This window comes from Ambystoma mexicanum, chromosome 2p (assembly GCF_040938575.1).
Source record: "Ambystoma mexicanum isolate Mex_15411 chromosome 2p, UKY_AmexF1_1, whole genome shotgun sequence".
In the NCBI taxonomy this organism is placed as follows: Eukaryota; Metazoa; Chordata; class Amphibia; order Caudata; family Ambystomatidae; genus Ambystoma; species Ambystoma mexicanum.
The window spans coordinates 937732830-937757538 of NC_090923.1; the positions used below are offsets into that span (position 1 = coordinate 937732830).

The 24709-nt window shown below is 44.0% G+C and overlaps 1 long non-coding RNA gene across 2 annotated transcripts in view; it reads right to left on the reverse strand.

Annotated features, from left to right (window-relative positions):
• Window positions 1–24709, reverse strand: part of LOC138566937 (uncharacterized) — a 381034-nt gene that overhangs the window by 60937 nt on the left and 295388 nt on the right. For both annotated transcript variants that reach the window (XR_011302067.1, XR_011302066.1), the window contains exons 3-4: window positions 19771–19947; window positions 19368–19441 (exon numbers count right to left, since the gene is read on the reverse strand). This is a non-coding gene — a long non-coding RNA (uncharacterized lncRNA). The remainder of the gene's footprint in view (window positions 1–19367; window positions 19442–19770; window positions 19948–24709) is intronic.

Consider the following 24709-nt stretch of genomic DNA (forward strand, 5'->3'; position numbering starts at 1 on the left):
ACAAACGGTTGCTCACTGTGAGCGGAGCAACGGTTTCTCAACAGGGGCAGAGCCAGCGTCAACACTTTGGGGGGGCTGGATGGCAGTTTTGAAAGCTGGTAGTGAGAGGGGCCGAGTTGCGCCTGTCAGTACCCCTAGTTCATCAGGGCCTAACACACGCCAATGCTACACCAGAGGATAGAGATGCCAGAATGATTGTTTTCTCCATGGCGGATGCTTTCAAGGACGTGTTGAATGAGGCCATCGCAACACCATACAAGCATGTCCCTGATGTATGCCTGAGACGCTTGTCCAGCCAGAAACTGAACCATGAATGTACCTTGCCTAGGAAGATAATTTGTCTTCTCCTCCCTATGTCTTTCCCTCCCATGAATGGTTGCGCTTTGAAACACTTGTGTATAAGCGCATAATACATTAACAATCAATCAATTAATCATAGAGGTGAAGAATATCAACTTTTGGTTGACCAGGGAAACCAGATGATACACGGCTGGAGAGCTCCACACCAGACTACTAAAAGAGGTGTTGTGTCATTGAGAGTCTGCACGGTCCTGCAATGATAGTAATCCATGCTGCACAGTCTCCAATGTCATTAGTGGAGCAGAGGAGCACCTGATACACAGGGAACAGCAACAGGACAGTTACCAGCCATGAGCACCATCGGAGCAGCAAGTGATGGAAAAAGGGCATTGCCTACCCTAGGTGCCGACCTATAGAAAAAGGTCTTGCTGCCGTGTTTGAAACACTAGTTCGTCAGATCAGTAATGGTTTTCACATTCAGTTTCAAATAGAGAACACAGGCATTTTATTTAATACTGCCCAATGTCCCTTTCTGCATATGTCTATCAATTTACTGTAGTAAGAAAGCCCTTTATGATATGATATGACATGATAAACCATTTATAACGTGCCTGTACACACTTGTTTCTAGGTGCGACAAGGGAGGGAAGACAGAGGGAGGACAAAACAAATGATTTTACCAGGCTTTGTGTCATTCAGATCGTGCAAGTGCGATAACGCAAAGTGCAGGGTGGCAGAAGGGGGATGTGCCAGGGAGAGGAAAGGGGGAAGTGCAATCAGGGCAGCACAGCTCTTAGTAAGCACAAGGAAGCAGGGGACTGCAGGGTTACAGTTACAGCCCCTAAGTGCGCGGTAGGCCCAGAGGCAGTGCAGTGGTGACTGGTCGTGGAGGAGCCTGGTACGCAGTGAGATTCTGAGGGTAGCCAGGCAACAAGACAGAACAGCGACAGGAAGGTCAGCAGGGGATAGAGAGAGAGAGAGAAAGGAGAGGAGAAAAGGAAGGTCTTGAGACGCTTCCAGAACTTCAGGTGGCCCGGCTCAAGTTTAAGAGGGGCAGTGAATAAGAGTGAATAGACAAGTCAAAATGTCACTTGCCACACACTTAAAACATAGGAGAATTAAATGACAATAAGGACCATGTGTTTAAAGAAGCAATTATTCATTTAGGCTCATCCCAACTCCCTGAAGTTAATGGAGGGGGCGTTCCAAATGCACTTTCATGCAGGTAGTCCCTTACTTGCCATTTTGAACAGTGTACGACAAAGATTTAAATGTAACCTGGAAATCACATCGTATGTGGGTTTCCCATGTTAACTTTACACCCTTATCAAAATTCATCGTAAATGCCTCCTGCCTTGTGCATGAATGGTCGGAGGCGCGTACATGGATTCCTATAGAAGCTACCTGCTCTGAGCAGGTGCAAAAATCATGTGGATTCCATTGGAATCCAGAGCATCACCACCAGCATCAAAATTAGATGCTGGCAGAGATGGTTCTGTATTTCTCGACAGAGTGAATGGCGGTGACTGGGTTGTACATTTTGATCTATCACTCTGCTTCACCTGAGAAATGATAGAAAATCAGCCGGGGTGGTAAAGGAGGTGTAAACTATAAATAAAAGGCGTGCACAAGGTTTTTACACATCGTTTATCACTCAGAGGGTATTCATAATTAGGCCCTACGGGTCTCATTCCAGGACACAACTAGAAGGCTTTGTTGTTTTATGTAATGTTGATGGGTATATGTGAGTCGTACACCTGCCATGGGTAATGCACTGCAATGTGTTAGTTTCCTGCTGTAGCCTGTGCCTACTTACTTGTTAACACTTGGTCGTAAAGTACTCTGCTGCTTCCCGAATCTAGGCCAACGCTCAGTAAATACCCCCACATCAATAAATATGTAAAATGAAACTCACCATCACCCCCAATGAGCCAGCCGGAGTTAGAGGCGAAACCCCACATATTTGTACACGACCGGGAGCAAGAAGTGTGTAGGGACAGCAGCGGGTGGGTGGGTGGTGAACAGCGGCCCTGATGTGGCACAGATGTGCTATAAAATATTCAGACACTGGTACTTTTTAAAATTTATTTTACAAACTAAGCACTGCCCGTAGAATGCTTCAACAAAAGTATGAATATTATAGAGCTTAAAAGGCCAAAGCTTGGCTCCTTGAGCAAGAATCTATACCCAACGCTTAAGTTTGCTCTGACATATACCTCTTCATAAATACCCTGTACTATGTAAATTTGATGCCCATATCGCTCATATCTTATATATTTGTAAAGGCTGTTTTTCAGTGCTATGACAGATGTCTGTACGATCGTAACATGTAAGCTTAGCGCCCAGTTGCTTCTGGGTTCGGTGCGCTCTATAAATAAATAAACTAAACTAAATAAAACTAAAAGGTCCACGATCTTGCTCGCATAGCGGGCGGATAACAGCTTCAGGGCTCTATAAATGTTTTCTTCATTTACAAATAGTTGCAATCTTTGCCGTGGATGGCTACCATTAATGGGATGTGTCCCTGAGTTAGGTTCACACACCTGCTCCTTTTAGAAGACAGTGTGATATTCCTAGGGTATGATCGTCTCTTGCTGCAGTGGACAAGGCAGCGAGCGCAAAGGGGAGGATAGTCTGTGCCCTGGTTGTTTGTAGCAAAAGCATTCGCATAGATAATCCTCTGTGTTCTTTTGCAATGGATCATAGTAGCAGAGTTCTTGATGGGTAGTGAACTACCCATTGCCTCTTGGTCCATGGAATCAAGTAATGTCTGCAAATCTACAGGCACCGTGTTTTAAGTATTGGTGCCAGCTCTGGTAAATATTACCCTGTACAGATGAAACAGATCATATTTGAGATGCCACCAATTAAGAGCAGGATGTCATTTTAAGAAACGTTTTCTTCGTTGTGTTCTTTGAGATGTATATTTTTGGTCTTCATGCGAGAATGGGTTATTTTTCCTAGCAAATTCCAATATAGCGCTGGGATAATGGAACTTGAACCAATGAACTTTCTATACCTCAAGTGATGGATCAAATTTAGTATTAAGAAGCTTTGGTAGAAGGATTTCCAAGAAGGATACTGGATCCTTTCCTTCGGATATGGGTTGTTTGACCTAATAAAACCAGATCTACTGCCCATTTTACCTAATTTATTTGACTTAATTCTTTTTGACCTGTGGAGGGAGACCCCCCGCAATCCGCCTAATGTGGGGGCGACCCCCAGGCTCCCTCCCAACTTCCTCCCACATCAAGCTATTCCCTTGCCCCATCCCACAACTATTTCTTAATTAAAGTGTACCACTTGACCTACTGAATTAGGTCAGAAAGATGCGGTCAAATGGGTGTAGGTCAAGTTGGCATTAGATCAACTATGCCAATACCTTTCCTTCAAGGCCTATGGGAATATAGAAAAGTCTTATATTGTAATTACTAATGGAATCCTCCAAGTCTGTGTTAGCTTCCCCTACTTTAAGTACTTTCGCCTGTAGCCGTTCAAGATCTTCCACTCTATTTCCTACCACTTGTCCTCTGCATCTGTCAATCTGCCAACGCAAGACGTAAGCACTTTTATAAGTCGTGATAAATCCTCAGGTGCTGCAATTGGGCAAGAATGTATAGAGTTCACTGTTGTGCAACGCGCTGACAATAGATGGAGAAGCTCACATAGTACTGAGTGCTTGTCCAACATGCCCCTTTCAGTGGATTGTTTCTGAGTTGGGGACTCCTTTGCTCTCAGTGGAGGAGCTTGGTCTATAGTAGTAGTGGGTGTCATTGTAGACACACATAATGTGGTGATTGAAAGTATATACTGCAGGAGGAGTGGGCGATTGATTCAATAATATACATAAATATTGACGTGTCAATGCAGGCACTAGCAAGTATGCTCTTAAACAACACCCATTAGCAACTGAGGGTAAGTAGGGCAGGGAATAATATGTATATTGTGTCACTCACATTATTAGTTTTTATTAGTCAAATAAGTTCTCTAAATGAATGCACTATGATCAGACTATATAAAGAAAATCAGGTTGTTGGTAGAGAAAATATCAACCAAATTGTTCTCTGTTTTGTTACAGTACTTTTATATAGATGTGTGTATGGATAAATGCATTAACCTAGGTATGTGTATTTGTATTTGCAGTGCAGCACTAGAGACTAAACCGCATGAAGACATAATGAGACAGGAGAACAAAGCTTGCATAACACTAACTCTGAGGAGACCAGATTCAGACAAGGGATTAGCAGAATAACCAGGAAGATTATTTTTAAGATGTTGGGGAAATATACTCAGTTAGTGGAGAGTGTTTATAGCATCTGTGGATTTTCTAAAGATATTAGTAGTAATCTCATTATTCACCAGTTGGATCTCAACATCTAGGAAATGTAACTTGGGTGTACCTATGTTCATAGTGAATTTGATGTGGGGATGTAGTGTAAGGCAAGTCCCAATTCCAATAATTAAAAATCAATCCAAGAGCCAAAAATGAATGCACGAGATGTGAGAAAAACACATGTTTATTACACACAGGCTGGGAATAATCAAAATGACGTTCAACATGTTGAAAGAAAATGGCTGAATTTATTGTAAGTATCAAAGGTGGATTGACACCAAATGTTACAGGTTATTCACAAATTCCCGGCCTGTGATTGAACATCGTCAATTGCACTATAAGCAAATCTTTACAATACCTAACCCTATTGTTTTATTCTACCCTTGTGACCATAGCAAGACATCAGTTTATTAATTATTTGATACTGAGATCATCCTCTTTCCCATGATGCTGATTGGATGCTACTCATTTTATTTTGATTCATCTAGACATTATAGTTGATTGGCTCTTCCAGGAGTCGTATTCATGGAGTGAGGGCCTTAATAGATTTCAACCAATCCCTGCGTGAGATGTGACAGTGTTGCAACACAAATTATAGCTTTACATCGGTTGGCACCTTCTTACCATTCCCACCATTACGAACTGTTGATCACCAGTTCAAAATTGCAACTCCTTGTTGGAAACATTACTTGCTTCCCTTCTTTCCTCATGGTTTGTGCACAATTTCATTTACTCTGTCGTTCACCGTACAAGCTGGGGCTTCGGTGTTCACAAAACTCCATTCTCTCACAACGATATGAATATATACACATATCTTGCACTATTATAAGTGTATTTCTAAATAATGTCGTGCATGTGCTGTTGGAGTTGTTCATAAGTCTTCATGAGAGCCATTGATACCTAACTAATTCTACTCTATTTGGATTTAAGTTTTGTATGGTTCTTATCATAATAAGTGGATCTCTTTCAGTGAGGTTTTCCTACAGAGGTCAGTGCTGTTCCTTGATCATTCTTCCTTAGCATGCTGCTTCTTCATTGCCTGGTCTTTTACCCCTTCCAAATGGTGACCTTCATTGTGATACATTTCGATGTACTAGCTAGGGACATAAGATATTATATACCCTTTGAACGCAGCCTTGGGACTCAGCTAAACTGATATGTCTCAACCAATCCGTGTGCAGTATTTGTCCCTTGACTCTTGAATCTGTTCCTTCTTTGTTGCGTTTACATGACCTCACTACCGAAATTCAGGGTTGAGAACGTGTTCGCCACCCCTTGGCTTGACCAATCACTGAGCTGCATTGCGTCTAACTGTGGGAAGTAACAGCTTTGTATGTGTGTGCGCTTCTTTGCAAGGGCCTGGCTGACATGGGATGGGTGAGCCTGTCTCGAGGCCTACTAATGTGCTGCATATTCAATTAGTATATACTCCTCTTCCATTTAATACCATTATTAGTACTCTTAATAGTTCCCTACCTAGTATTACATATTTCTATACTTGTTACAGAAATGTGGTTATGCTCAGGTGTAAAGTCTGCACTTTATGGCCTACTTGTCCGTCTGGGACATTATTTACTGAAGCATGGTTATCAGTGCATTTTGGTCCTAAAAGGAATTCTATGTGCGTTTGACTGCTTTCTTCATAACCTTATGGTTCTTTGGAGTGACTTGTGCCGCTTGCAATTTCGTGTACATTGGGGGCATTGGATGTACTCTCCAACAGTAGTGTATGAGGTATTCAAAAATAGTTGTGCAATTCAAACAGCATCCCACACCAAATGGAAAAAATATTGTCAATTTATCTCTTCCAAAGAAGTAGTTTAGTAGACCAAAGATCATGGTGCAGAATATACATTGTTTCAAAATGAAACATAAAAATATTATCATATACCGGCACCATGACTGACCCCATCTCGGTACCAAAGATGCTTGGAGATAGAAGTGCTCATTGAACCTAAACAGCATTAATTTCACAAGTTCAATGGAAAATACTTTTGATGCTTGAAAATAACTTTCGTGGAGTAAAATTAATTCCAATGCCTCAATACCTTCCTCATGTTTTATGGACATATGAATACTCTGTGCATTCAGAGAGAACAAAATAAAGTCACTTGGAAATGGTCCAATGTCTTTCAGGAAACTTAGGAAATGACATGTATATATAAGATATGTGGATGTTTTCTGGACTACATTCTGTAATACCATTTTCAAATATATGGTTAGGGGATTTAAAATACTATTGTGAATATTAGGTACTCTAAAAAAGACTGGTGTTATCGGAAATTGTTTCCTCAAAGACCTAAATTGAGAAAGTCCAATTGATTCTTGGAGAAGTGTCCATTAGATATGTTTACTACCAGCTGGTTACCACCTTGTTTTTTGATCATAGGTTACTTTTGGCTTCTTCTTGTTTTCTTCTTTCTAAATAAATAATTGGTAGATGGGACAAGAGTCTGGTAGCTAGTAATACAGGAAGTTGTGTGATCCTCAGGTACTTCTCAAATGCATCAGGGACCATTAGAGTTGGTTCTAGATGGGTTTCGATTCGAGATTAACCTCCACTGGTTGAGGTGTCAGTACTAAGTTTGCATTCCCCTTGTGTTGATGTTTTAGGGTGTAGTTTCCCTGGTTTTATTGGTCTGCTTGACGGTTAATATTCTTGCCAAGTATATACAATGTCGTGGGAGTAATCTAAGGTGTCCCTCCTGAATTCACAGATCTTGCGCTGTTCGATATCCTTCATGTATGAGTCTAAGGTAGAGTTAATAATATCTGTTAATATAGTTTCAAAACAGAACAGCTATTTGGGCAATTTTTGCAGGACTAAAAGGATGCAATTTTATTGGATTTCTTCGTATGATCCATTGTCACCTGGTGGAGAGAATCCAGCTAATCAGGTGACCAGGAATGCAATTGTTTTATATGGTAAAGTCACGTTCCAAGTAGGCCAACAGGGCCTTTCCCTCAGGCCAGCATTTTTGTCACCCTTTCTGGCCATTGCACCATCCTTCAGTCACCATTCAGCCCACACACACACACTTCTCTCACCCCACCACACATTCCCCATCTGCTGTTCTACCACCACCCTCCATCCCCCACTTACCTGGATTTCCAGGCCCTCACCAGCCAATGGCCAATGGTCCAATGGCCATCAAGATCATAGAAAAGGGACGTGTTCCTGTGTTTATGGTGGCCATCTTTGTTTGTAGTTTTTCATGGGGAATTCAGCACATTCAACACATGCAATGCCAAATTCCCTTACTAAAACATATTACTATCATGGTGTACATGCACAGGGTACTAATAGCTATATGTACTTGAACAGGGGGCTTTAGAAGCTGCTTACTTCCTAGGACCCACATTAACTGGATCTAGCTTGTGCCCAAGTGCTATTAGCTGGTAAAGTCCCACTTCCCAGTACAAATGACTTAATTAATTGACAGAGGTCCCCTTCACAATAAGACTTTAACATGGTTTGTATGTTCTCAATGCTTATGGCTTTCAAATATGCATCTTCTCGTGACCTTTATTTACTCTAACAAAGAATTCTTTCATGGTACCCATCAATTCAGAAAAGCCAGTCAACTCCAGGGGCACTTCTCATCTGGGCCATTTTATTACTTTTCAGAGCAACAAGTTGTAGCAAAGGGTACACTTTGCATGTGCTATAAAGGCCCTATGGAACTTTCATATAATTAAGAAAATATTTCTGTTTTTTCCTCCTATACCTCATGGTTCATTGGTTGAGGAAATTCTTCATTAATTATTTATCCATCCATCCTATGTGTTTTGACGTTCTACCTGGAATTCCTCCATAGGTATCATAACCACCTCTTCGTCCCCTATGATAAAACAGATGAAAACAAGCCCCCCCCCCCTGCTCCCATTCCTCAGTTCAACTTCCGTAAAGTTTCCACCAAAGAGGTTGAAAAGGTCATTCTCACTCTCAAACCCTCAAATTGCCATGGGGATTTATGCCCTGCACAATTGATAAAGGATGCGGCTTGTGAACTTGCACCATTTATCACTAAACTAATAAATGCTTCCTTCACTTCAAGTACCATACCAAACAACCTGAAACAAGCTTGGGTCCTCCCCCTCCTCAAAAAATCTAATCTAGATCCCTCGATTCCCACTAACTACCACCCTATTACTACAGTACCATTCGCACCTAAAATCCTTGACAAAATAGCGTACCAACAAATCCAACATTACCTTAAACACTTCCATCTCCTAGGAGTACGACAGTCTGGCTTCAGGCCACAGCACGGAACCGAAACTGCACTCTTAGACCTCAAGGCACAGATAGATGAGCAGAGAGACAAGGGCAAGACTGCATTATTGTTACTTCTTGATCTCTCAGCCGCTTTTGACTTGGTTGACCTGAGATACTCTGCAATCATTTACAATCGGCAGCCCACTTTTCTCAAGAGGCAACCGACTGGATCCAATCTTTTCTCAACAACCGTACTAAAAGAGTCTTCTCCCCCCTAGCAGCCGCTGACCCTACGCCCATTACCTGTGGTGTACCTCAGGGCTCCTGTGTCTCTCCCACCCTGTACAACATTTTTACAAAACCCCTTTTCGATGATCTAGATGGCCTGGGTATCACCTACACTAACTATCCTGATGATACTCAGATCCTCATCCCGCTGACGGGGACAACGATAAGGATTTGGCCTTTGTAAATAAAGTGTACCTCATCATCCAGGCATGGATGGCCTCACACGATCTATGCCTGAATGATGACAAAACAGAACTTCTCATTCTTGGCACTTCCTCCAACCTTAACAAACTAGGCCTAAAATACTCTTCTTTTGTAATTGACAATAACAAGACCACAGTAGCCAAAGAGGTCAAAACCCTTGGCTTCTACCCAGATTCCACACTCACCTTCTCAAAACAAGTTAACGCTATGGCATCCGCCACATCGTACACTTGTAAACCTATTAGAGCAGCTAAACCATTCCTCTCACCTTCCAACTACATTACACTAGCCAGAGCTTTAATCTTGTCCAAGTTGGACTATTGTAATGCCCTATACGTTGGCTGCAACAAATATATTACTAATAAAATTCAAATCCTACAAAACAATGCTTTAAGAGCTGCCCTAAGCATCCCGAAGAAAGCCCATATCTCTGAGACCAGAAGATCTGTCAACTGGCTATCAACTAAAGACAAAATCTTCCTCAAATCTGTCTCCCTGACGCATAAGTGCCTGCACCAGGCAGCCCCTAAATACTTGATAACCAGATTTACCAGACCAACTTCCTCCCGCCCTTCTAGAAAGGCCAACTCCAATCTCCTCCTAGTGCCCAGATTCAAACGCACAATGTCTGGGGGGAATAGCTTTCCCATCAAAGCTGCACAATTTTGGAACTCCTTACCACCACCCTTTAGGGAGGACCTCCCGTACTTTCAATTTAGATCTAAGACTATTCACTAGCTCAAGGAACATGATTCATAATATCCTTCCTTGTTGTGCTACACTATAACTATTGTAAATTGTGTACATTAATGTTTATCTTCTGCCTTCTGAGAGATTACACTTTATATAATCTGTAAATATTGTACATGTTGAGTGATGCCTGATTGTCTCTCATTATTCCTGGTGCCTCCAGCAATGTAACCTCAGCTGGACCCCATCTTTTGTTGTTATGTAACTAAGTTTCACATCCTCTTGCTGCCTTTGCGCCTTGCTACCCCTGGGTTAGGTGCGCACTATAAATAAATAAACAAACAAACAAACAAAATAAGCCTACAGCAAAAGCTACTGTAGCAAGAAAAATAGTCATCTGTTTTATGCGTTGCTACAGAAAACATTGCTCTAGATCCCCAGATGAGAAAGATGCACAGTCTGCGAGAGCCAAGGAAGCATTGGTAGCATTTCACCCAGGTGTGCCCATTAATTAGTAAGGCCGCTACATGCTTTAGTACACACATGCTCTTCAGGAATCTCTTGGATGTTGCTGATCTTTGAGTGGGGAGGAAGACTGGTAGTGATGCGCAGGGCCTGGCACGGCATCCTCCCCAATTTTCCAGACATTGGCTCAGATGAATTATCCAGTTTAGAAGTGTTACTGTCTTGTGCAGTTAGGATGCCATTGCTTCTGCTATGAAAAAGTCCATGATTTTGATTGGCCTGAAGAAGAAACAACAGAACACTCTCTTCATCTAGGCTTTCCCGTGTTATCTTAGTGAGAAGTGTGAGTAAGAAACTGTCAGATGAGCAGACAACCTGAAGACTGAGGCTTAACCTTTTCACTGGACAGAAAGGCAGGCATTCTATCCTTGGCAGCATTCTTTACAAGGTCATCTTTACAATGGCCAATGACTTTTTGATCAAGGAAATAATATTTGAGAGGGGTATTCTTTGGGACAGGTTCAGCTTTCTGATCCCTCTGCCATAGGACCATAGGCGGGCATGCTAGCCGATCAGGTTGCTCCAAATTCAGGCTGAATCTCACCATCATAAGCCTGGGCTTGGAATAAGATGCATGCCTGACACACCTGCCTTCCTGCCAGTTGCAGCACACCCATAGTCTACTACCCCATTACCTAGCCCCTTCATCCTCATACATCACCCCCTTCTTGCCACCTTACCACTCCGGAGATCTTTACAGCCACTGCCTCCCTCATCTGCCATGAAATGACAAGAGGGTCTAAACTAAGCCCCTTGTTCCATCTCCATGGAAACTGTGACACACTTCAGCCTCTTTCATTAGTAGTGTGCCCTCTGCAACCAGTGTTTTTATTTTCTTAATTACTATTAGCACCCACAGAGTTTGCCTCAGGATGCTAATAGTAATCACAACCCATTTTGGTGGCTGGACCGGGAGATAACAGCCCGGACCCCTCGTTGAAGGCTGAGCTTGGGACTATTAGCTTGGGCCACGGGCAGTTAACACCCAGTTTGTCTCCCTGAATGGGTGATTATCGCTATGGTGTTTTTGATATTACTTAATAGATGTCCCTGACACAAGGCATCTGCTAATGGTGAAGGAATAGGACATCTCAGGTTGCCTTTTTGTCACATAGGTAAAGGGATCAAGATAACGATTTGAGGAACAGGATCTAAAAAAGCTCCTGCTATCTAGCATCAATGAGGAAAAGCTAACTCTGGAGAAAGCCTAGTTCATGCAAAGCATGCCACAACTCTAACTTCCAAGTCAGATGCAGACTATAATGTTTTGCTGGTTACATATGACCGATTATTTTTTAAATGTCTTCTAGAGGTTTCTTATACATTTTTATATACATTTCCAAACACGCTAGTTAATGTCACAAAGGTATACACATATGGCACCAGCTGGCCTGGGGAGTCAAAAGTAGCACTAGAAACAATAAAGGGGGCCCTAATTATACTGACAGGGTTTGTGTGGGCAAGTACAATAACTAATAAATTAAAAGGATGTGTTTGAGATAAACAGGAGAAACACTAAGTGCCAGGTCCTATGATTAGGTAATTTTACCCTTTGAACTGAAAAAACTAAAAAAAGCAGATATGTCACGATCAAATGCAAAACTATATTGTCAAATTCAAACAACAATTAAAAAATTCACCACATGGGGGGCGCTGTTGTGCACGACAGCAATGGTCGCCTGATTGTAGAGCTCCTGCTCCACTTGGAAATCCTGCGCCTTATTACCCGTTCTAGAACTGCCTGCTGAGCTGAAAATATATGTACAGATAGCCCAACTATCCGAGGTGGGTCCTGGAATCTACTGGGGTCCAGCGACTGGAGGCGCCGAAGTTACGGCCGTGTAAATATCAGCCGGTCCATGCGGTAGATGGGATCCGGCACTGAGCACTGAGGTGGGCCACTCGAGAGCCGCAGTCGCAGCTGGTTGGAGGGCCCCAGATGGGAGGAGCCTGAGTCTGCGGCCCATGACCAGCATCCAGATCCGCGCTATGCGACTGGTGTGCGGAGTCGGCCTGGGAAGGCGAACCAGCACGCCTACGGAGGCGGCCTGTGCCCGTGGCGGTCGTCGGCTGCTGGGCTCTGGGGTGTCCCCCTCAGAGCCCTGCGACGCGAGGCAGGCAGAGAGGCCTCGACAGAATAATACGCAGAGCCCTGGAGACACACTGAAAATGCCTTTGGTGCCAAGTAAGAAGGGAGTAAGAAGGGACGGTGACACAGCAGAGGGGGGAGAAGAGGCATAATATTGTCGGAGTGTGGTGGTGGGCTCTCACCATGGGACAGCTCCCTGTGGACCGGAGAGCTTGATTTGTCAACGGTGGCAGGGGCAGGTGGACCCGGCGGAACACGTACTGCCCCTAGGTGTTTAGGGCAGGTATCCTGACTGGGGGGCAGCCCTCTTAAGACTTCAAATCCCAATTGAGTGGGCCCATAGTTTCCCTCCTGCTGAGGCAGCCCTGTGCAGGCCGCGGTGGGCTCCCGCACGAGGGGACCCGGCGCTAACGGTAGGCGCGGGCCGCCGAGCACGCTGCAACGCGCGTTACATGATCTTGTGGGTGCACGCTGACAATGCTCTTCCCTGAAGAGGACAAAACACTTTAATACACCCCGCTCCAAGGGACCTGCCAGTGGGGATATACTGGGCCCACATAAGTCAAATGGCAGGCTGGGGTGGTTTAAGACTCCTGAACAACACTGTGCTATAAACTACGATGAACGTGACAATCTTAAAGTACAATACGTGAGGAGACACAGTCCACTCGTGGAAACCAGGTACTGACAGGTGGTACCCCGAAGAGTGCGCACATATAACGCCTCTAACCCCTGAGCCCGATCCTGTCCCAAGGTTGTGACATAATACAAGGGGTAAAAGTGGACAATACGCAGAGGTGTGGCAAGCCGAATATTGAAGTGTTGCAGAAAATATAGTCGAGGACATCTCAACAGCATTATGGGGGAACCACACAAAGCAGGTAAAGGTGCCAAAACTCTGGGGAACAAAAAGAAAGGCCCAATGGATGCCTACACTGGCAGCCAGAATCAAACCACTGTTGCAGACATCCACACTGACGCTAATGAGGCCCTCAAGTCAGAGGCTGGCGATCACGAAGACAAGTTAACAACAATAGTCCAACATGGATTTCGTGCTGTCAACATGAAGCTAGATGACATTGTGTCCACCATAGGTTCTCTAAAGGCCAGAGTGGAGAAAGAAAGTGCACGTGTCACGGAAACTGAAAACAGAATAAGCACTAATGAAGACAACATCGCACACCACAGTGGTGACATCACCCAGATTAAGGAGAATATGGCAAAACAACAGAATAAATGCGAGGACCTCGAATCAAGATCAAGGAGAAACAACATCTGAGTGCTGGGAGTGTCGGAATCCTATGGGAAAGGTCAAATGGAAAAACAACTTGAGGCACTACTCAAATCCTTGTTCGGGCCGGAGGCATTTTCCGAGCACTTTTTGGTCGAGAGAGCACATCGTACACTGGCCCCAACACCCAAACCAGGCACACCGCCACGCACGATAATTGCACGACTCCTCAATTACAGGAATAGAGACACAATCCTACGGAAGGCGATGGAGGCAGGAACTTTCCAATACGAAGAAAGTCGCATACACATCTACCCAGACCTTTCCGCTGGGGTTCAGGCGAGCAGAAGATCCTACGAGCCAGTCAAAAGGCTCCTAAGAGAGCGCCAAATCCCATACGCGTTGATGTTCCCGGCCAAGATGAGGATCCAACATGCAGGAAGGGTGCATTTTTCTGAGTGCCCCTCTGAAGCTACGCAATACATTGAAACCTCCATACCCCTGCCTCCCAGAGGGGGCAGACCGGTACAAAACAACAGGCCTAGACCAGTGGACTAAGAAACACTTAAAAGTCAAACATGTGTAAATGCTACTGTACACCGAAGGCTATAGTTAAGATGATTTAAAGGCCAAGCGACCCCAGGCAATGTGGTTAAGTGGAGTTCTGGGACCTAGTTGGCAACCATGTGAAGCAACATGGCTACCCTTGGAATATTCCATGAGTTTGGTTAGGTACATCGTCAAGTTGGGGGTGATGATGAGGGTGGTGGGGAGGGACGAGGGTGTGGGATTGGGTGTTTCAGTTCTAAAATGAACTCATTGTGGTATAATATTGGAGTTTGTGGCCATTTGAAGACGCTATGTCCAGGTGGAAGGTTTACGGAGATAAACTGTTGTTTGAAAAGTAAAAATGTGGTCACATTGAGACTGGCGCCGACTAAATTGCACGAATACTATAAACCTGATAAACGAGACAATGTCAAATATCTACTTACAATGCACTGGTGATGGGTTGAAGATGAAACTGTTAACATGGAATGTACAGTGGTTAAATAATCAGATGAAAGTCAAGAAAACTGGCAACTACATTGCCAGACATAGTCCCCAAATCCTAATGTTACAAGAAACTCACACAGTGGGAGCAAACAACATGCAAATACTGCTCAAGTGGGGTGCCCTAAGGTTTCACACAAACTACTCATCCCAGTCTAGAGGGGTAATTACCCTTATTCATCCATGCTTGGGGTTCAAGTTGGGAGGCCACAAGGTCGATCCTCTGGGTAGATAGGTTATAGTATGGGGGGAGGTCGCTGGCCAACTCCTAGTGAACACCTACGGGCCCAATATTGATGACCCTGCTTTCTACATGGACATATATCAGATCATTGTTTCACTCGATGTATCAAATGTTATTTGGGGAGCGGACTTAAATGTGGCCCTGTACCCAGTTCTTGACAGATCCTCGAAAATTGTTAGAGCCCCGAGCAAAACAGTCCTAAACCTGGGTCATATTGTATCACAACTTTTATTAGTGGATGCTTGGCGGGATATGCATCCTGGTAGTAGGAGGTACATGTTCTATTCTTCAGTGCATGACTCTGAGTCCAGAATCGATTATTGGTTTGTCTCCTCTTCCATGGCGGCTGCATTGAAGGGGTGTCAGAGTTTGCCCCGTACATTGTCGGATCATTCCCCAGTGCTGTTGGAACTAATGCTCCGTAATGTACCTGGTCTTGCTAGAAGGTGGAGAATGCCAGGCGGAATGCTGGCTGACCCCGGGGTGGTGGAAACACTACACGTTGAAATTGCAGAGTTTCTTTCTAATAATGTGGGGTCGGTTGACAAGTACTCAACAGTATGGGAATCCTTCAAGGTTTGGATAAGGGGAGTATTGATATCCAAGTCTGTGGGCATGTTAAAGGGGGTGAGAACCGAGCTATCAGATATTGAGAGTAAACTAGATGCATTGGAGGAAGCATACACACGCACACAAGGTAGACACATGTTAGCTGACATACACACACACCTTCAGGAATTTGACAAGCTGGCCATCAGAGAGGTTCACTATGTGGCAGCCCCAATACGGGCACTTAGATACAGGGAAGGTAATAAGGCAGGTAGAACGCTGTCCAACTTACTTAAGCACAATAAACAACCTACTCAGATCACAAGCATACATACAGCGCAGGGGAAGGTACTCCTCAGGGACGAAGATGTTAATGGGGAATTTGTTAACTTTTATTAAGAGCTACATTTGAACAAAGATAAAAAATCGCTTGCAGAAATTAAGGCATATCTTGAGGCTCTCTCCCTTCCTAAACTTCCCGATGAGAAACGCCTGGCAACGGACCAACCGGTAACTGCAGAGGAGATCACGGAGGCAATCAAGGCACTGGCAACAGGCAGGGCACCAGGGTCGGACGGGATAGGGGCCGAGTTCTACAAAGAGTTCGGTGAGGAATTCGTTCCGATATTGATGCAGGTATGGGAGGAAGCCCTCGAGAGTAACATATTACCCCCAACTATAAGGGAGGCTGTAATAACTGTACTCCCGGAGCCTCGGCGACCGCCACAGGATGTATCATCCTATAGGCCTCTGTCACTTATAAATACCGATGCCAAAATATTCGCAAAAGTTCTAGCGAATCGGCTTCTGCCGGCAGTCCCTACCCTTGTCCATCCCGATCAGAATGGGTTTATCCCCACAAGATCCACGGCCCTGAACCTCCGAAGGCTTTTTGGCGTAATGGCGCAATTAGACCCTGGGAGAAGCGCGTTGGCCATATCACTAGACGCTGAAAAAGCATTTGATTCTGTCTCATGGGTTTATCTCTTGGCATTGCTGGAGGCATTCGGGGTGGGCCCCAACTTTGTAAGATACGTAAGGCTGCTATACACTGAGCCTGGAGCTCGAGTGTTAACTAACAGGAACATCTCCAAAATGTTCCTGCTGGGTAGGGGGACTAGACAGGGGTGTCCATTCTCACCGCTGCTGTTCGCATTGACCATCGAGCCGCGGTTCGATTGAGACATGCAGATAGAGGGATAAAGATGAAGGGGTACACCCAGTTCATCTCACTGTATGCTGACAACACATTACTATATGTTCGGGAGCCTGAGATAAACATAGCACCCCTTATGGGAGAGATGCAGAATTTGCAAACTACTCTGGGTATACTATAAATAGGGCCAAATCTGAAATATTCCCGCTCACACTGGCCACCAGGTGCCCTGACATAACAGACGTACTCAAATGGTTGGAGCACCACATCAGATACCTGGGAATCATGGTCTCCAGAGATAAACTCACACTATACTCAGACAAACATGAAAGCATGCTACAAACTCTAAGCACAAAACTCCAGATATGGGGACGCCTCCCAATTTCTCTAGCCGGTAGAGTCGCTATCCTTAAAATGGTGATCTTGCCCAAATTGCTTTATTTTTTTGTTAACATCCCCATATGGCCGGGAAGAACCTTCTTCGCCAAACTCCGATCCATGGTGGTGACATTTCTCTGGAGCGGGAAGACAGTGAGGATAGGATGGGAAAAAATGACGGAACCCTACTCCACAGGAGGTATAGTGGCCCCTGACTTTGAGCTTTATTATTATGTTGCCCAAGCACAGTTCGCAAAATATTGGTATAATGCTGCGGATAGTACACCCCACACATGAATGGAGGAAAACACCACATACCCCACAAACATACAATATGTCATTTTCGATCTACAGTACAAGGACACTTGTGAATACAATCCGGTGAGTTGCACAGTCAGGGGATGGGAGGCTATATACAAAAGACCGAGGACCTCATTACACGGTAGGCGGAGGACCAAGGTGCTATTAGCACCTTGTTCCATGCCGGTAAAATACCGGCACCACCTTGGTGGAAAGGGGAATTACCACCCTATTCCAAGGTTGGCGGGGCGGTAATTCCCCCTTCCCCCATTGCCCTTCCCCATTCCCATTTTTGCCCCATAGGGCTCTATGGGAATGGGGAAGGCGCTAATTACGGTGCCGCAAATTGCGGTACCGTAATTAGCACCCTGGTTCCTTTGCGGGTTGGTTTTTAACACCTGCTAAACAGCAGGCGTTAAAGTACCTACCCGCAAAGGGACCTCGTAGTAAGGCGGTAAGGGTTTACCGGTACCGGTGCCCTTACCGGTACCGGTAAACCCTTACCGCCGTCCGTGTAATGAGGCCCTGAGACTGGAAACACCCTACAAACCAGAGATACCTTTGTGGAACTTCCCGGGCATACCCCCCATGCATGACACAAGCATACAGGAATCCTGGGACCCTAATAACAAAATGAAGCTGGGAGATATGTTTGTTAATGGGAAATTTGTGGACCTGGTGCTATTGTTGAGGGCAATGGGAGACGGGCAACTTATAACACTCCAATATTATCGTATGAGATCGGCATTTCAGAACAAATGGCAGCTATTTCCGGATGAACCCACACCACATCTTTGTATACAGTTAGTGACAGCTAAAGACAGCCTGGGAATCTCTAGGCCGTACTCTGCGGTACAGGCCCACACCCCCACAGTGAACCAGGTCAAGGAGAAATGGGAAGTAGATTTGCAGATGCCCATTGAGGAGAATAAATGGGCTAGATATTGTCTGCTCACTAAGAATGGTCACTTAACTCTGGGTTGAGGTTGATTCAATTTAAAATTCTGAATAGGCTACATTACACACCAGCCAGGGTCACAAAATGTGCACCAGATACCTCGGACACCTGCCCCAAATGCAATGCACCTCAAGCCGGTGCTTTTCATATGTATTGGGAATGTCCGGTGGTGGCGGGTTTCTGGAAGACTGTGGCAGAATTGTTGGAGGAGATAACACAGGTTCACCCTGAATTGATCCCCCCAGAAATACTTGTTTAGCGACATTGGCAAATGTTCTGAGAAAATTAGAAGACTGTTTAATATCACTTGCGCTGTAGCCAAAAAATGTAAAAATGTATCCTACAGAAATGGAAGTGGGGAGGGAGAGAGAAGGCCCCGCTTTAATCGTATGAAGGTTGGAGAGAGGAATTCAAACGACCGTTGCCTCTGAAGGGACTATTGAAGTTAGCGCTGTTGCATTTTTGTTGAAGGTCCCGCGTATGATGAACGCAACTGAGAAGGTTCATGAAAGTTAAATAATTAAGCGCCATTGCGCCATCATTGTTTGGAGGTTGTCCGTGAGAGAAAGTGATATACGTATAACCTCTTGAGAAACATAACAGTACCCTCCAACGTTAGTGTAGAGTTGCCATGCAAAGGAGAAAGGAAACCTGTTCTATTGTAAGAGAAAGGCAAAGTGAATCACTATGAGAGGGTGAGAGAACGTTCTCATCCGAAGAAAGACAAGCAAGAGAGAAAGAAATAGACAAGGAGGGAGAAGAAAGGAAAACACAAGAAAGGAGAGACAATAAAAATAATCTTTTAAAGAGACAAGAAAGGAGAAACCTTTGAGAAATACTGAAAAACTCTTACCTGAATTTACCAAAGCTCTGCCTTCCTGCTGAAGTTCGAACCACTCAAGAAAAGACGTATCCTTTTTCAAACAACTAGAAAAGAAAGAAAGATAAAAATATCTGTTAGAAAAATAAAAGAAGTGGGTACTCGTTGTAATCCACACAACCTACGTATTGGCTCTGAGTCTCATTTATGTCATAAAAGCCATCTTGTCACAATTGGTGTCAGAAGTGGGATCCTGAGAACGCCATGGAGGAGCTTATTAAGACACTAAGCGAAGGTCACAACTGTTACAACAAGCTTTGCAAATGCAGACCCAACAAGCTCAAGCAGATAGATTAGCTTTCCAACAAGCCCTACAAATGCAGCAGGCTCAATTACTCGAAGTGACAAATACCAGGAACAATCCCCAGGTCCCTACCTCGGTGTTGCAAAAGTATTCGGCAGGTGAGGATCCAGGACACTTTTTAGTGAATTTTGAAAGGGTGGCTCGAAAAGCACAGTGGCCCGCCGAGAGATGGCGTCATTACATCGCACCATTAATGACCAGTGAAATGCAATGTGCATACCAGGCTGCAAACCCTGCTGATGACACCACCTATGGGGACATGAAGAAGGTGGTGTTAGAGCGAATGGGACATGATGAGGAAACATATTGAGTCAAGTTCAGAGAAGTCAAACTGAAGGCGGAAGAAACACAGAGACAGTTATTCTACAGAGTAAAGGAGTTAGCGGAGAAGTGGTTACAGCCTGCTACATCCCCTCCTGCGGAAATAACAGAAAAGGTCATATTGGAACAGTTCATTGAAGCTCTTCCCGGCCCGGTGAAGAGATGGGTCAAACAACATACCAGACTGTCACTGGCCGAGGCTGTAGAAGTAGCATCAGCTTACCAGAAAGCTGGACAAGGAAGGGTGATGACCTAAACGACGAATTATAAATCTCCTCTTTTGTTGAATAAGCCGACGACTCAAACTCGATGGCCACACTCAATGCTACGAAAATCAGAAGGAGAGACTGTGCGTTCCAGACCCAACAGTGAGGGTCCTATAAATTATCGTCAATCTCCAACTACGCTTAAGGGTCCACAATGTTTTGACTGTGGGGACTGGGGGCACCTCGCAAGGTTTTGTCCTAAGAAGCCTAAGGCTGAACCAATGGATGTTGGAGTTCGAATCCCCAAAGGGAAATGAGATCCCGAAACAAATAAGTGGGAGACAGTCACAATATCTGTATACGTGTGATGCAGAGGTGGATGGAAAGCCCACCACCGCATTAATAGATTCAGGAAGCCTGCAGACAGCGGTGACATCTGAGCTGGTAGGTGAAGGTTTTTATTTTCCGGGGAAAATGCCAATCCTATGTGTCCATGGGGATGTAAGGGTATATCCCTCAAAGGAGGTACAAATCAAGTTGGTCGGGGAGACGATGGGGGGACAGCAGCAGTATTACCCCGTTTACCTAAACCACTACTAATTGGATCAGATATACCAAACTTCTCGGAAGTAATTCATAAAATTGAGAAGAGCTGGTTAGAAACGGCCCCTTTTCATCAAGAGGAAATACCTAGTCCGGCTACTAAGACACAAAAGTGTAGAAACTTCAAGCGATTACTGAAACAGGATTGGAGAGCTAAAAATGTTTTCCCTGTGGCAGTCGATTGGAGGATAGAGGAAGATGGCGATAGCTTTAGATCTGCACAAGAACTGGATCCAGTGCTACAGTATGCCCGAGAGCGTGTACGAGAAGAACCAGCAGGACTGGGGCCATGCTTCATAAAGGAGCACGGGTTGTATTACAGATTAAGTAAGTCCAGGAGTGGAGAAGACCTGAAACAATTACTTATACCTCAGAAGTACTATAAGACTGTTCTAGAGGTCGCTCACCTTCAAATTGGTGAAGGATACCTAGGAACAGAGAAGACAACAAAAAAAGTCCTAGACAGGTTCTATTGGCCCGGAGTGTATCAACAGGTGGTTCGGTTCTGTCAGTCATGTGAGGAGTGTCAGCTGAAGAACAGGGCCAATGTGAAGAAAGCACCACTTCAGCCTATGCCCTTAGTCTTGGAGCCATTCAGCAGAATAGGAATCGATTTGGTGGGTCCCTTAGAACCAACACGAAGGGGTCACAAATACCTCCTGGTGGTGGTCGACTATGCAACTAGATACCCCGAGGTGTTCCCGTTAAAAGCAACAAATACCCAACAAATCTGTGACGAACTAATGCCTTTTATTGGGCGAGTTGGGATTCCCCGGGAGATTGTCACCGACCGGGGGTCAAATTTCATGTCGAAGGTTCTCCAACAGGTCTGCGAAATGCTAAAAATAGAACATCTAAAGACAGCTGTGTACCACCCACAAACTGATGGGTTAGTGGAACATTACAACCAAACCATCAAACAAATGTTAAAGAAAACGGCTTCCCTAGAGAACAAAGACTGGGATAGAGTTCTTCCGTGGATTTTAATGACACTGAGGAACACTCCTCAATCATCAACCGGCTTTTCGCCCTTTGAGTTACTCTTCGGGAGACCTGTCCGTACTCTGTTAGACTTATTAAAAGAAAGTTGGGAAGAGCTACCAAATCATGAGATACCGTTAACAGAGTATGCTTATCAGCTCCAGGAAAGAGTTGAAAAACTACAGAGTATTGCTAGGGATAAACTCCTTCAGCCGCAAATGAGACAAGAGAGATATTATAATCGGAATGCACAGCTCCGTACTTTCAAGAAGGGAGACCAGGTGCTATTATTGATGCCCACATCCGAAAACAAAATGTTGGCTACCTGGAAGGGTCCTTATGAGATTCAAGAAGTCCTGGGCCCGTTAACATACAGGGTGAAACAGACAGATAGTAGAATTCCATATCAAACCTATCATGTCAATTTACTTAAGAAATGGATACCTCCAGTCCAGCCAATGGCCATGATATCTCTGGATGTAAGAACAGAAGAGTATTTTCCACAGTTGAAAGAGAAAACAGGTTTAGAGGCTCTGAGCATTAACCCAAACTTAACGCCTCTCCAAAAAAATGAGTTGTCTAACATATTACAAAAGTTCTCACACATATTCTCCTCATTACCAGGGAAAACTAATCTAACAAATCATTGGATAGTCACCAAACCTGGGGCTTTAGTAAGACTCAGACCTTACCGGATACCAGAGACAAAGATCAAAGCCTTCATCCACGAGGTACAGGAAATGCTGGATCTAGGAATCATCTAGCCGTCACACAGTGACTGGTGTTCTCCGGTAGTCCTAGTGCCGAAACCTGATGGGAGTGTGAGATTCTGCATGGACTTCAGGAAGTTAAACGAAGTTTCCAAATTTGACGCATATCTGATGCCTAGAATAGAAGATCTACTCAATAACTTAGGAAAGGCAAGGTTTTTGACCACCATTGATTTAACCAAGGGGTACTGACAAATTCCATTACTCACTTCAGACAAGGAGAAGACAGCGTTTGCCACGCCTACTGGTTTATATCAGTTTACGGTGTTACCCTTTAGGTTACATGGGGCCCCTGCGACCTTTCAGCGACTGATGAACCATGTTATAAAGGGGCATGAGCAGTATGTCGGTGCCTATCTAGATGAAGAAAAGAGGTTGTGGGAGTAGGGCCCTAATCAGGAATGCGCACAACTGGAATTATTTGAAAGGAAGTTAAGTAATGGTTGAGCTGCTGTCGTGTAGGTGGTAAGGTGATCTACCAGTATCACCTTAAGGTAAGTCAAATTGTTGGGGATTACCATCTACACAGGCTGCGCTTGGTAACCAAATAAAGACCACTGGATGTGGTAAGTTTAAACAAAATGGATGGGAAAGTGGTCACAAATATGTTCAGCTGGTTTTTAATTCAAAAGAAAAATTGTACATTCACAGGAAAAGTATCACACATTCAATGTGTTTGTTAGATCAAAACTTAAACAAAGTAAACACCTGTGTATACACCGTTGAGTTTAAACAATTGTAAAAGAAAGGGTTTAAACTTGAGACATAGTATATTTCCATGTAATGTCAAAACACATTATTGAAGCAGGCTTTATGCCAGGTAGCGATAATCAAAAACTTGAAAACCTACATACTATCTAGTGACTTTGGATGTGGCAGCACTAAATACACCAATCCAACACAAACTGGCCCTGGAAACGATTGACTTCAGTTTCAGAACTTACTCTGCTTCCCATTATACACATGTACAGATGATCAAAAGTTTTTTGGAATTCCCTCTCACGCACAACCAGTTTCTTTTCAATGGTGACTATTATTTGCAAATCAAAGGGATTGTGATGGGGGCAAAATATGCGCCCTCTTTGGCCAACCTATTTATGGCCTTTTTTGAGGAAAGATACATTTTTCAGAATAACCCTTTCAAGCACCACATTATCAGGTGGGAAAGGTACATTGATGATGTCCTGGCCATTTGGGAAGGTAGTAAAGAAGACTTTGAAGCATTCATGCTTTATCTCAATGACAACACTTTTGATATTAGGTTTACAGGATACATGGACGCAGCAGAAATCACTTTTCTAGATCTTAAAATCAATATTGTGTCTGATAACATCGAAACCTGCACGTTTAGGAAAGCCACTGCAGTGAACTCTATATTGCATGCCAGCAGTAGCCACAGACACAGTGTTATTCAAAACATACCTAGAGGTGAAATGTTAAGAGCCAAGAGAAATTGCAGTCAAGATGAAACATTCCAATCAGAATGTAAGTCAATTGGACACAGATTTTGGGAAAGAGGGTATCCAATCCAACTAATTAGGAAAACCACTGATGCAGTCAAGAAAATACCGGGTTCGCAGTTACTGACAGAGAAGATAAAATTCCCCAGTGAGCAATATCCCAAGCACGTCAACTTTATCACCAAATATTCCAGTGATCACAAATTTATACAGTACATATTGCAAAAACATCTTTACTAAGGCAAATACTCTGAGGAATATGCTTAGTCCCTCTTTCCTTAAACCTGACCCAATTGGACAGGATCATTGGCTCACTGCAAGCACAAAACCAGCAGGCTTTTATAAGTGTGAGACATGTAATTTTTGTCATCATGCCTTAGCACCCACAAAAACTTTCAGCTGTCATAATGGACTTCAAAACAAAATACTTGACTTTATCAATTGCTGTACAAAATATGTCATCTATGGTATTCAATGTGTATGTCAGAAAATCTATATTGGCAGCACCATTAGAGAAGTTCGCTTTAGGATTCGAGAACACCTTAATAACCTCAGCAGTCAGGATATCAGACTCCCATTGGCTTCCCACTGGCAGAAGCATCACCAACTGGACAACATCAAAGATATTAAATTCATTGGACTTAAACACATCAAACAACAGCAGAGAGGT